The 12,113-nt window shown below is 41.7% G+C and overlaps 1 protein-coding gene across 2 annotated transcripts in view; it reads right to left on the bottom strand.

Annotated features, from left to right (window-relative positions):
- GLI3 (GLI family zinc finger 3) overlaps positions 1-12,113 on the bottom strand; it is a 269,528-nt gene that overhangs the window by 152,587 nt on the left and 104,828 nt on the right. The gene's annotated exons all lie outside the window — the stretch shown is intronic.

Genomic DNA, 12,113 nt, shown 5'->3' with positions numbered 1-12,113 from the left:
AGAAGGGAGTTTGAAAGTTGTTGTATACTGTTAACAACTGTCTGCCCATGTCCTGCCTGAAATACTGTGATTGCTTACGGAAAGTATCTTTAATAAAGCTAGGTACAGTTTGGCTTGGGAAAAAAAATACAGAAGTGCTTTTTTAATAGCAGGTGTGTGTGAAGGATTCAATTGGTTATTAGGGTAAAGAGGCTTAAGAAAAGGAAACGTGTCCTTCAGTCACTGCTAAGTGACACATCCGCACTGTGCTATGAAGTCCCAAGAACCCTAAGGTCACGTGGTCCCTTGCCAGAACACACCTGTATTAACCCTTCCAGAAATCTACTGGTGTAGGCGTGTATGTGTGTGTAGGTCAGGGAGATAGTTTTTTGTTTTGTTTTTTTACTGAGACGGAATCTTGCTGTGTCACCCAGGCTGGAGTGCAGTGGCACGATCTCAGCTCACTGCAACCTCCGTCTCCCAGGTTCAAGTGATTCTCCTGCCTCAGCCTCCTGAGTAAGTGGGACTACAGGCATGCACCGCCATGCTTGGCTAATTTTTGTATTTTTAGTAGAGAGGGGTTTCACCATGTTAGCCAGGATGGTCTCAAACTCCTGACCTCAGGCAATCCGCCTGCCTCAGCCTCCCAAAATGTTGAGATTACAGGCTTGAGCCACCGCACCAGGCTGGGAAAGGCATACTTTTAAAAATAATAGAGCATTTGCAATAATGAAGAAATAAGAAGAGAGAAAGGGGAAAAGGGGGGTAGGAGACAAAAATATAAACCCTTTTCCTGTGTTGGCCCCAAATAATTTTCCTGCTTTTTTTTTTTTTCTTTTTTTTTGAGATGGAGTCTCACTCTGTCTCCCAAGCTGGAGCCCAGTGGCACGATCTCGGTTCACTGCAACTTCCACGTCTCAGGTTCAAGCCACTCTCCTGCCTCAGCCTCCCGAGTAGCTGGGACTACAGGCACCTCGCCACCATGTTCGGCTAGTTTTTATATTTTGAGTAGAGACAGGGTTTCACCATATTGGCCAGGCTGGTCTCGAACTCCTGACCTCAAGTGACCCGCCCACCTCGGCCTCCCAAAATGCTGGTATTACAGGTGTGAGCCACCGTGCCCAGCCCATTTTCCTACATTTTGGGAAACTTCAAATTACCCCAGATTTTCATTTCTCTGAATGGAAGCCAGTGTAATTCATCTCTTCCACCAAGCTCCTGATAGTTCAGGTGACGTGGATGCTACATTAACTCTGTCAGGCCCCTGGGCTGCTATTAAGTTCCCCGTAACACCAAGGTCCTACACCCAGTTCCCTACAAGTAAGCATTTTTGCCTCCCAAAGGGCCAAACCTGCACACAGCAGGGACACAGGGGGGCAGTTAGTTGCTTGGGAAAGAGAAACAAAATTTCTTTTGAGAGTGAGGTTATTTTAAGGTGGTCACAGGTATGCATAGTCACTTTTATGCTCTCCGTGATTTCTTATCCCCTCTGAGAGTGGGAAGGAGTTGGCATAGAGATTTTTATTTTCATGGCACATTATATAATTTGGGGTTGGTGGCAAGTGCTAACAACTGTCATACTACCCACGGCTATATTAAAAATAAGACCAAAATAGAGATTGTTGTGGGCTGTCTTGGGTTTTCCCTCAAAAGTCCTGAGGAAGAAAGTACCTCAAATGAACAGGGAGGGCATCATGAGCTCACAGAGCAGCCTGGGCAGCACCAAGACCGGCACAGAAACCCTTTCCAAGCAACAGCGTGGAAATACCAACAAACCCTTTTCAAGAGGCATACATTTCTGCAAGACCTGTCTTGACAGAAGCTACCAGGTCCCAAACATGTCACATGTATGAAAAATTCAAATTCAAACGCGGAGAAGAGTAGTTTCATGGGACCCGCCTTCAGGTACAGCTCCCCTATTTAAGCGCTCAGTTAAAAACCTTTGGAGTTTGAACAGCAGCACACGAGCTGATGTGGTTTAATTCATGCGACGAAATGTGGGTGCTGGGTAAAATTCACCCAGGAAATAGAGGGTAGAAGCAGGATGCTCAACCCATAAACAACACTTATCCTAAGAAATTCTGGCCCTTTGAATCTGAGTGAATAAACTAAATAAACTGAAAAGCTTCATTAATACCCAGAGGATCAGGTCCAAGTTTTAGATCTGCAAAAAGAAAAAAATAAAATAAAAGAATTAAAGCTTTCCATCCCCTTTCTAAATATATGGGGATCTGTTTTCAACGCATTCATAAAATCTATCCATTTGTTTTTATTATATGAACAACTTAAAACTTGCCAGACAGGTCACCTCTGATGCGGGAGAGCACAGCATCAGTTACAGGACTTGGCCAAAGCATTCTCCAAATCATATTAGGTTTGCCTCAGTTACAGAGGTCATCTTGCTGTATGTTTTCAGGAATATTAACACAAAATACATCAAAACACTAATAGAATCCATAAACACAGACAGCTAAAGTTCCACCACTTCTAACATGCTCATAATTTAGTAAGAGGTAAGTCCGTGGTCTCATAAGACCAAGGGTGTCCTTTTCAAGATCCTTCCCTCTCAGCTACTTAGGGCAATTCTCAGAAGTCTGCAAAGTTATCTACGTTCTCCCTTTACCAATGTTTAGCCATACACAGATATCATTTGCGAACTAAACAGTGTCTTTCCTCCAGGGACAGGCCCAAGGCTACAACATGCTGGTGCACACTTTAAATTATAGGTAAATGTTCAACTTACACCAGAATTCCCTATTTTGTGGAAGTCCCAGTTCTTTAAACTAATTCTAATTTTTGGTGTTGGCATTCAAAAATTACTCTGCCAAGGAATATATGATGCTGAGATTTCACTCAATAGATTGGTCAGAAGGACGGAGGGAAGAGAGAGAAGAAAAGCAAGCAGCAGGGGAAAGAGAAGGAAATGATACCAGCAAAAAGGCCAGGGCTCTGGGTTCATGGATGCCTTTCTGAGCAATGTTTTCATTAGCACCACCTAGGTGCACCCTTATATGGCTCCAGTCCTCTATTTATAAGGCTGTCACCTGTCTGACAGGTAGTTTTACATGTTGCAGTACCAAGGACCAGATGCCTTTTAGGAACAGTTTTGAGAATGACAAGTCACTTAAACACTCATTGCCATGACTTAGTTTTAAGAAAAATGACCAACAACTGAGCATTCCTAATGGGGAAGCTTTTCTCTCTGATAGGTGTGATTCTGAGTCAATGAAATGGGTGCAGAAGAAAAGACATTGGGAACTCCAGCTTTAAAAGAGACCAGGACTCGTTACTGAAAATAGTTTTGACTTGTTAGATGCCTGCTTTTGCTGAGGAATGGAACAAATGATGTTTCAGGCAGGAGCTGCCAGGTCACATGAACCTCCTTCTAGCAAAGTGTATGATCTCAGAGGCCACACATGTTCATTTACAGTAGAGTTTAGATTAAAATGATAAATGTCGATCTGGTATACATTTAAATGCCATTTTGAAAAAAAAAACCCAGCTAGGGGCTTTCCCGCCCCACATACCACTGCGGATTCCATGGTCAGGGAGATGCTGGCCCTTGAGTAGCTGCCACTGTCTCCATGGAAGGACTACACCATAGTTAATTAAACATCCACTCTGACGGTAAAGTTCATTATCTAACACTGCAAGTGCAGTTATCAGAATATTCTTGATGGGCCAGAGCTGTCTGAAGGCCCTGTCAAACACGTAACAGAGGAAAAGATAAGATGAATTTGCCTTTCATACAGGGACTTTTTTTTCTAATGGAGGCTCAAAATACCAACCTCAGATTTGCAAATATTTAAAGCTTAATCATCTTAATGAAATATAATCAAGGGCTTTTTCACCTTTCCATTATTTTTTAGTTTCTTAATGTGTATGTTAGGTCCCAAATAGTTTCCATTGATGGCAGGGTTGAGTTCAGAGTCCTAACTCTGGACTATGCAGTTTTTATTTCCTTTCTCATTGAATTCTTCACAGCAGGTCTGAGAAGACAATACACTTATTCTCAATTTTCAGGTGACGGACATAAAGTTTAGAGAAAATGAAGAGCTAGAAAGTGGCAGGGTCATGACTCAAAACGGGCCTTCGAATCACACCAGGTCTAACGCACACCAGCTAGAGACCCCTGAATCTTGACACTACACCACTTCAGCTGCACCCAGGGGGCCCAGTGGTCTTCTGATTTCCAAGTTTAAGTTCTCACCAGCTTCACTTGCTCATTTGACACAGTAAGCACAGAATGACAGGCTGCCACCACTGTTTAAGAGTTCCTAATGTACGTAGGATAGATATGGGTCAAAACCCACCAGATCGCTGTTTTGAAATAGAAACGACAAACTCAGCATCCTGAAACCCAAAACTCCGAAGGGAAGAAGAACACCATTTGTGTGTAACCCTTTCACAGTTCAGCAAGGCTCCTTCAACCACTCTCTCATATAAGCCTCTCATGGCCTTGGAGGCAGGCAGGGCTATAGGAGGCAGGCAGGGCTGGTAGGAGCTTCCCTCACCTACAAGTGACAAGGCTCAGCCAAGGGAAGGAGGGACAGGACACAGAACACCAAGGGAAGCCGAGGCCTCTGACTCCCGCGCTGTATTCTTTCATTCCGACTTCTATTAGAAAAAAGGATCTTGTCAATGAATATGTCCTATGTCTACATTTCCATGTAAGCAAAGCAAGAAAACCAAAAAGCACATGTGAGGAAAGGAATTTTCAGTGTTTTTCTTAGACTGGTTTTTGATTCACATGGGGAATCACAGAGTTTCTGTGGGGCCCAGGGGGCTATAGTTTCTTTTCGCTCTTAACCATCCCAAACCATCCTTGCCAGCACCCTTAATTGTCCTGCTACACTAAGAATGTAAAGCTGTCAAATTCAGGCCAGAATGACGTGACCAAGACCGACCATTATGTACACTCTCTTCCTAAAGTAAGTGCTGGGGTTTGGGAGGTTCTTACCCTCGGGGCAGTAAGGCTTGGGAGTACCTGCTAGTTATATCAGCTGGGTCCCTTCCCTGCATTAAAGAGCAAAAGTACCTCAAGCAGAACAGATAGAGAACTGACACAACTTAAAATATCCCCAGATTTCCTATAGAAAAATACAGTCACTTTTCTAAAAATGCCATAAGGGTGACGGTTTGGCAGGAGCATCTCTTAGCAATCAGCAGAAATCTACTAAATCCCTCCTAAAAGGTCCATTCTAAACAACATTCCACAGCGACAAAGGGGCCTGACTTTGATTTCTGAATAATTTGACTAGGAGCATGGAAAGTTGCAACAACATTAAGTGCAATAACTTTCTACCCCCTTTTTGGTTCCCAATGTGAAGTTTGCTGAAATAAAACTTGACAGCACAAAGCTCCCGGGGATGTGTTCCAGATGAATTGAGTCATCCACACAAACTCACAGACACACGCACACATGCCCTGGACCCTCGCATTTACAGAGGGAGTGGTTTCCATCTGTATTTGACAACCCGGTGCCACGGGTCTCGAGGCTGAGGGCTGCTTATGGATGCAACTTTAAATTTAATTTGGGGGGGATGCTAATTGTGTGGAGTGGTAGGAAAATGCTGGCGACATTTCGACTTTAGCAGCCCCACTGCCCTGATTAAAAAATATCAGCTTTCCATCTGCAAGACATTTCTAAGGTGGACACCTTACAAATTGTTAAGGTGCAATTTGTGCACAGTTAGTTCTTTGTTTAATCGAGAAATCTGCCCGAACTCTGATTGGGCTGATTTCCCTAAGGCCGGGAGTGAAGGTTATTTCCTTATGCCTTTTGGGAGCAGCAATCTCTCTAATACGTTTCTGAATTATTCCAGCTTGTGCCGAGGCTGAACAGGAGAACAAAGCCCTGGTTCCACAGCAGAAAGACTAACTGAACTCCCAGCTGGGAAGGTTTAGGCAGAGATTTATAAGTACAAACACTGAAGAAATTTGCAAGTAATTGCATGTATTTGCTTTTCGTTGTGGGATGCAGTAAACCAGTATTTATTAAAATACATCGGCAAGGTACTGTTTATTACCCCCTCTCCTTGATGTCTTGTAGCGGGGAATAAAGTGCTTGGCTCTTTTCATTTCTTTAAATTAAGGGGCCAAAACAGCATTTCAAGGAATATAAGGAAGAAGCTGAAATTAGACATATACTCTGAATGGCTACTGCCTCTTACTTAAGTTGGAATTGGTGCATGAACTGCACCAATTCTGCTGTTCTGATTTAATCTTGTAAAGCTTAACTTTTTTTCTACTTTCATAAGTTTCCATGAATCCATTATTTGGGGACCAATAATTACCATTTTCTCCTACAGAACTGCTGTTATTATTCTTGGATTGCAGCCTGCAAAACTGAGTGATAAATAGGCACATGTTCACGGGATATAAAATAACAGGCTCAGGCCGGGTGTGGTGGTTCACGCCTGTAATTCCAGCACTTTGGGAGGCAGAGGCAGACGGATCACAAGGTCAGGAGTTCGAGACCAACCTGGCCACCATGGTGAAACCCCGTCTCTACTAAAAATACAAAAATTAGCTGGGCGTGGTGGTGCACACTTGTAATCCCAGCTACTCGGGAGGCTGAGGCAAAAGAATTACTTGAACCCAGGAGGCGGAGGTTGCAGTCAGCCGAGATCATGCCATTGCACTCCAGCCTGGGTGACAGTGAGATTCCGTCTCAATAAAAAAAATAAATAAATAAATAATAATAATAATAATAATAATAATAATAAATAACAGGCTGAGAAAGTTACAGCTTAATAAGAGAGTGACTTAAACAAACTACCACCAAAAAGAGATATTACGTTCACTGGCTGCTGCATCTAAATTCCTGTGCCATCAGCTACTTTGGGTTTTAATTTGCCAATGAGTAAAGGTCAGAAGAAACCAGACAGATGACTCTCCTTCCCTCTTCAACTTGGATCACAGCTCCCCACCTGCTTCAGTGTCCCCCTTTTAATGACAGACCCAAATTGTTCTACCTAATACTCCTTAACACAATGGTCTCAAACTTTAGCTGCATCAGCTTTGCCTAAAGAGCTCGTTAACACAGATTGCTGGGTCTCAGCCCGAGAGTTTCTGATTCAGTAAGACAGAGGAGGCACACAAGAAGTACCATTTCTAATAAGTTCCCTGGGGATGCAGATGCTGCGTGTCCTGGGACCACATTTTGATAAATGTTGGTCTAGAAGGCAAATGGGCAAAAGTTTGGTTCAGTGAAGGTAAGCGGTAGCTATTGTGCCCGCCCCCAAAATAGCAAATAACAGAAATGAAATACCAATGTATGTTATTTTAGTCAACAAATGTTAATTGCCACCTGCTTAAATATATGCCTGACAATATTATCTCCATGTAGAATTCCCAAGCTCCTGCCCTCTCTTCCACACTGGTCTTTGCCTACTTTTCCTTCCATCTGATGTCCCTTAAGAATCTGGATGTGTGACCCAAGCTGGGGAGCGACAGCTTCCAGTTTGCATGTTTGCTCTTCTTAGAACTGCAGGATCCTCACGTCCCCATTTTCTCTTCCTCCATCAGCAGTGCACCTACCTAAGCAGTAGGCACCCATTGAATACCAGCTGCTATTGTTTTAAAATGACAATCAGAATAAAATCAGAGAGCAGTAACAGAAACTAGTGTGTGCTTCTCTGTTCCTCAGCACAGCAACTCTGGTTATCTTAAGTTCAGTGTTGGTAATTAATAAGCCCGAGATCATAAAATTGAAAGGTACCAAGTAGCCACAGGTGGAAGGTTTTCTGAGACTGGCAGCAGAGATGGCAGCCGATCCCCTCTCCACTTGGCTTGAGGGCCAGTACCTCCCATGCTTCTGCACCTGTATCTTTAAAACAGAGAACATGCTACCATGTTACCTCCCAATGTCTATGACATGAAGACAAATGAATTAGAGACCCTAGAGGAATATTAAAATGAAAAACGCTACTTGATAAAAATAAGCCAGACCAGGAAATCAGACAGCATGGTTTTATATATATGTTATATATTATATATATTTTATAGGAAAAGTCCTGGCTTTTACACAGCTTTTCCAGTTATAAAAGCCTCACCTCCTGATCACATAAAATCAGATTTTCTATGATTTTTATTAGAGAAGAACCATGAGGTCTGTATGTATAATCACAAATTGGCCAGAAGTGATAACTGCTGGAACAGAAAACAAGATTGTTCTGTGCCTCAGGTATTCAAACTTCAATCACTTAAGAGAGAGAAGAGTTTCATACCAATACGAACTCTCATGACCAAGTGCACATAGGATGTCAATGTCTGGATCCAGATGCTCGACCCTTACACAAGCATCTGAAGCAGGTACTTGGTGTCAGGAAGGAAGCTGAGGGGTTAAGTGACTTACACAAGACAAGTCAGCCAGCGAAGGGCTGAGACTAGAATCCTGTCCTTTCTAATTCCAAAATCACATCTGATTTTCCTCCAAGAAACCAAGTCACCAGCACCTATCTTTTCTTTACTAAAAGCATGCGTAAGTCAAGTATATTCTAAAAGATAATCACCTATTAAAACTGAATAAGGAAAACCAGCTATAGTAACCCCCTCTGTACCAAATGCTGAATCAGGAAAGACACCAAACTTTTTGATAATCAGATTTTCCTAGAGCCTGAACAGGGTGAAAAATTCTTGAAGGTGTAATATTTTTACTAGAACACGCAAGGGTGTTTTTAGACCTTACAATCAAAATGTCCAAAAGGATAAATTTGGATATTAATTACAAAACTTGTACTACCTCAAACTTTTTATTACATTCTACACCTCTACTGTTTTCTTGTGGTTATCACAAGTGCTAACAAAACATTAGCATTCATATCAAGTAAAATCAACTGGCAAGTCCATTACTGACATTTATGTTAAATGTGTATGTCTGAAGTATGTGTTACTCATCCCTTAAATTAACATCTTCCACCTTGATGGGACAATTGGACAGACCAGGCCAACACTTTTTTCATGAGTAATTAATAACTCTATTTTCACATTTCTGGAGAGAGAATTACACTCAACCAACATTTCCACATCCTGAATCTGCTAATCTCAGCAATAAAACCTTCCTTTAAAACACATGCAGGGTCTTGACCAAAGAGTAATGATAGAAAACTAATTCATAAACTTGGTGGTTTTTCTAGCAAATGACAGCAGTTTCATATTTAGTAAAGTCTATATTTTTGTTGACTGTACACACCAAAATACATATGCATTAAAATGCAGACAAGGGTGTATATATTTCTATTTCCTAAAAGGAAATTCAGAGATACAAAAACATAATTATACAAATTATCCTTAGTTCTTGTTGTTAATTCAGTTTAGGCACAACCCCTGAGAAATAAATAAAAATTCTCCATAGCATGAAATAACTGGTATTCAATCTTCTTTACTTATTGGGGATACTAAATTGTACTAAATTGTACTAAAAGTACTAAATTGATGTCATCATAAATATTCAATTTCATTTTTAAGTAATTACAAAAAGTAAAGTGTAATTCAAAGAATGGTCTGATGTGCCACAACCAGCCGTGCAAATGCACAGGATCTTTTTAAGATGGAAAATATAAGCGCTTACCAACTGGGAACTTGAAGAAATTGAGACTGACATCTGACCTTTAAAAGCAGTGGTTCTCACACTTTATTGTTTAAAAACTTGTTAAAAACACAGAATCTAAGATCCAGTTCTCAGAAATTCTGACTCAGGAGTCTGGCACGAAGCCAAGATGCTACATGGTCACACCAAGATCCGCAAGGTTGGTTCTGTTACTACAGTAAAGAGTCACCTTCAGAGGCAGGGTGCCTGATGCCCACCAAGTCATCATTCCGCTTTGTTCGACTCTCCCATGGCAGCTGCCTCTCCTCACTGTCTTGTCTTGCCTTCCATTATTTACTCACTCATGGGTGGAGAGGAGTTACCCTTAAAATAGACCATCTCAAAAGGTGATTTTCCTTTTGATAACTGACTGTCAATCAATGTAAACACACAACAAAACAATCCCTTGCAGAAGTTTAAAAGCCAAACACATTCTTATCTCTAGAATGTCAGGTGGCCTATATGACTATATCTTTTTCCCTCACTAAATTGACTGCAGCAGCTTAGCTTGCTTCTGTTGTTATTTTAAAGATTATTTCAAATTTGGAAAGAGTCTGACCTGCAGAAAATGTGGACGACACTTACTGTGGGACTGTGTACCAGTTTTGGTACTCGTTTTAATTCTCAGTGCTCCTCTTCCTAGAGAACCAAACCAACACCAGAGAGGCTAAGCAAAGGCGGTCAGTTGCATGTGAATTACCTTTTGGTCGCTGACAACAGAAAGTTACCCTGAACCACCGGCCAAGGGATGGAAAGCCTCCGTATCCCATTAGTAATTCTCAGAATCATCTCTGTTCCCAGCCAAGTATGGAAAGCCAAGTATAGTATCATGGAACCAAATTCAAATGCTGGTCTCAAAGTTCCCGACTTGCTTGCCTTCAAGTGCCCCTTGAGGGATTTTAAATGACAGTGAAAAGGTTTGTTCAACTAAAAATTCAAAGTGTCGGGACAAAGTTTATTTCTGAGACTCAAGAGATGGTTTTTGCTTTAGTTGTTGATGTTGCCATTGTTGTTGTTGTTGTGTGTGTAACAAGTCAGAAATAAAATCTGCCACTTGTCTTTTCCTAAATGATGGTATTTAAAATAGCAAGTCTAAGAAAATCTAGCAGTTTGGTTTGCTCGCTCAAAGAATATATTTTTAACATGAAGTGTTCCAAGTAGTTGCAAGTTATGCTGATAGATATTTTATAAAGGCAATTGGTCAAAAGAACTCAACAATCCCTTCTAGAGCCAAGCTACGGCAGATTTTCTTTTGAAAAAGGGACAGAGTTGACAGAGAAAAGAGTGAGGAAGTGGAAGCTGACAATTTAGTGCTAATGGTATTGTTCGCACAAAAGCAAAAACACAACAACAGCCAGGAAAGGGTGCCGCATGCTTGCAGTCCTCACTCCAACAAGTATTTTTAAGTATCAACAACTTGGAGAGGAAAGGGGAAAAATAGGCTGCCGTGGTGCCTTGTACAGGTGGCGCCAAGGTCCCTGGCTGGGCCCTTGGACAAAACCATCTCATGTAAACCTTAAAGAGGATTAATCCTCAAGGAGCACTGTAATGAGACCTTAAAAGGCTGAACAACAGCAGCAGACCACGGAGGAAGGCAGTCGTCTGCTCCCCCAAGTCTTGCTAGCAGAGTTACATCAAAGCAAACGGGCAGCAGATAGCAGGCTTCCACGGCAATCCCTTATCTCGGCTCCAGCGGACGCCGCTACTGTGATTGTCTTGAACTGCCACCTGTCCCAGGCATCTTTGAAGGCAACGCTAAGCCTCTGATGGATATGACCTCCTTGAGCTGAGATCCTTTTATGTCTTTCTTCATTTTCTGCCCTGCGACATTCTTCCCCTGCCATGCACACGACATGAAACAAAGGGAGTTCTCACTCCTGACTCACTGTCCCCAGCCATTTGAGAGCAAAGAAAAACAATGTTCAGGATTATACTCTGCCCGTAATACGGAGCTGTCCTCAGGAGACAAGCCTCTTATTTTTGAGGGTATAACTATAGACAGCATTTACGTGCAAGCGCTTTACAATGGGGTTCGATGGAGCTGGGCGCCAAGATAGGAAAGCTGCATGTCTGAGATAACTCAAAAACACAAGGAATGATCATACAAAAACTCGATTAATAACCACATTTTCACAGGAGGAATACAAATACAAATACTGAAATATTAAAACATACTTACAAAATCACTGCACATTGGGGCTTGAAAAAATAGCAGCACACAAATGTCCTTAAACCTGGTCAACTTAAAAGGAATTTTTAAAAAATGATGAGAGAGAAAAATATTTAAAACACACATATACTGGCAGGTGAGAAAAGTTTGAAACCTTAATGGTAAAATAGTTCTCTCTGAGGCCTAAGAGACTAGAGGTATCTGGCTTTTCCAAATCATACCAGGAGAAAGAGTAGTGCCTGTGTTTCTCTGAAAAGTTCTGACATTTGAGGGGAAGGAAAACTGCTGTGGTCAAATTCATTCAACACAAGACTTCTCAACATCCTCTTATTCTGTCACACAAGTCTGTCTGCACACATTGCTTTAATAACG

Source organism: Theropithecus gelada, chromosome 3 (genome assembly GCF_003255815.1).
Source record: "Theropithecus gelada isolate Dixy chromosome 3, Tgel_1.0, whole genome shotgun sequence".
NCBI classification, from domain to species: domain Eukaryota; kingdom Metazoa; phylum Chordata; class Mammalia; order Primates; family Cercopithecidae; genus Theropithecus; species Theropithecus gelada.
The sequence above is the reverse complement of the archived record's forward strand: the minus strand, read 5'-3'. Positions and strand labels throughout refer to the sequence as shown.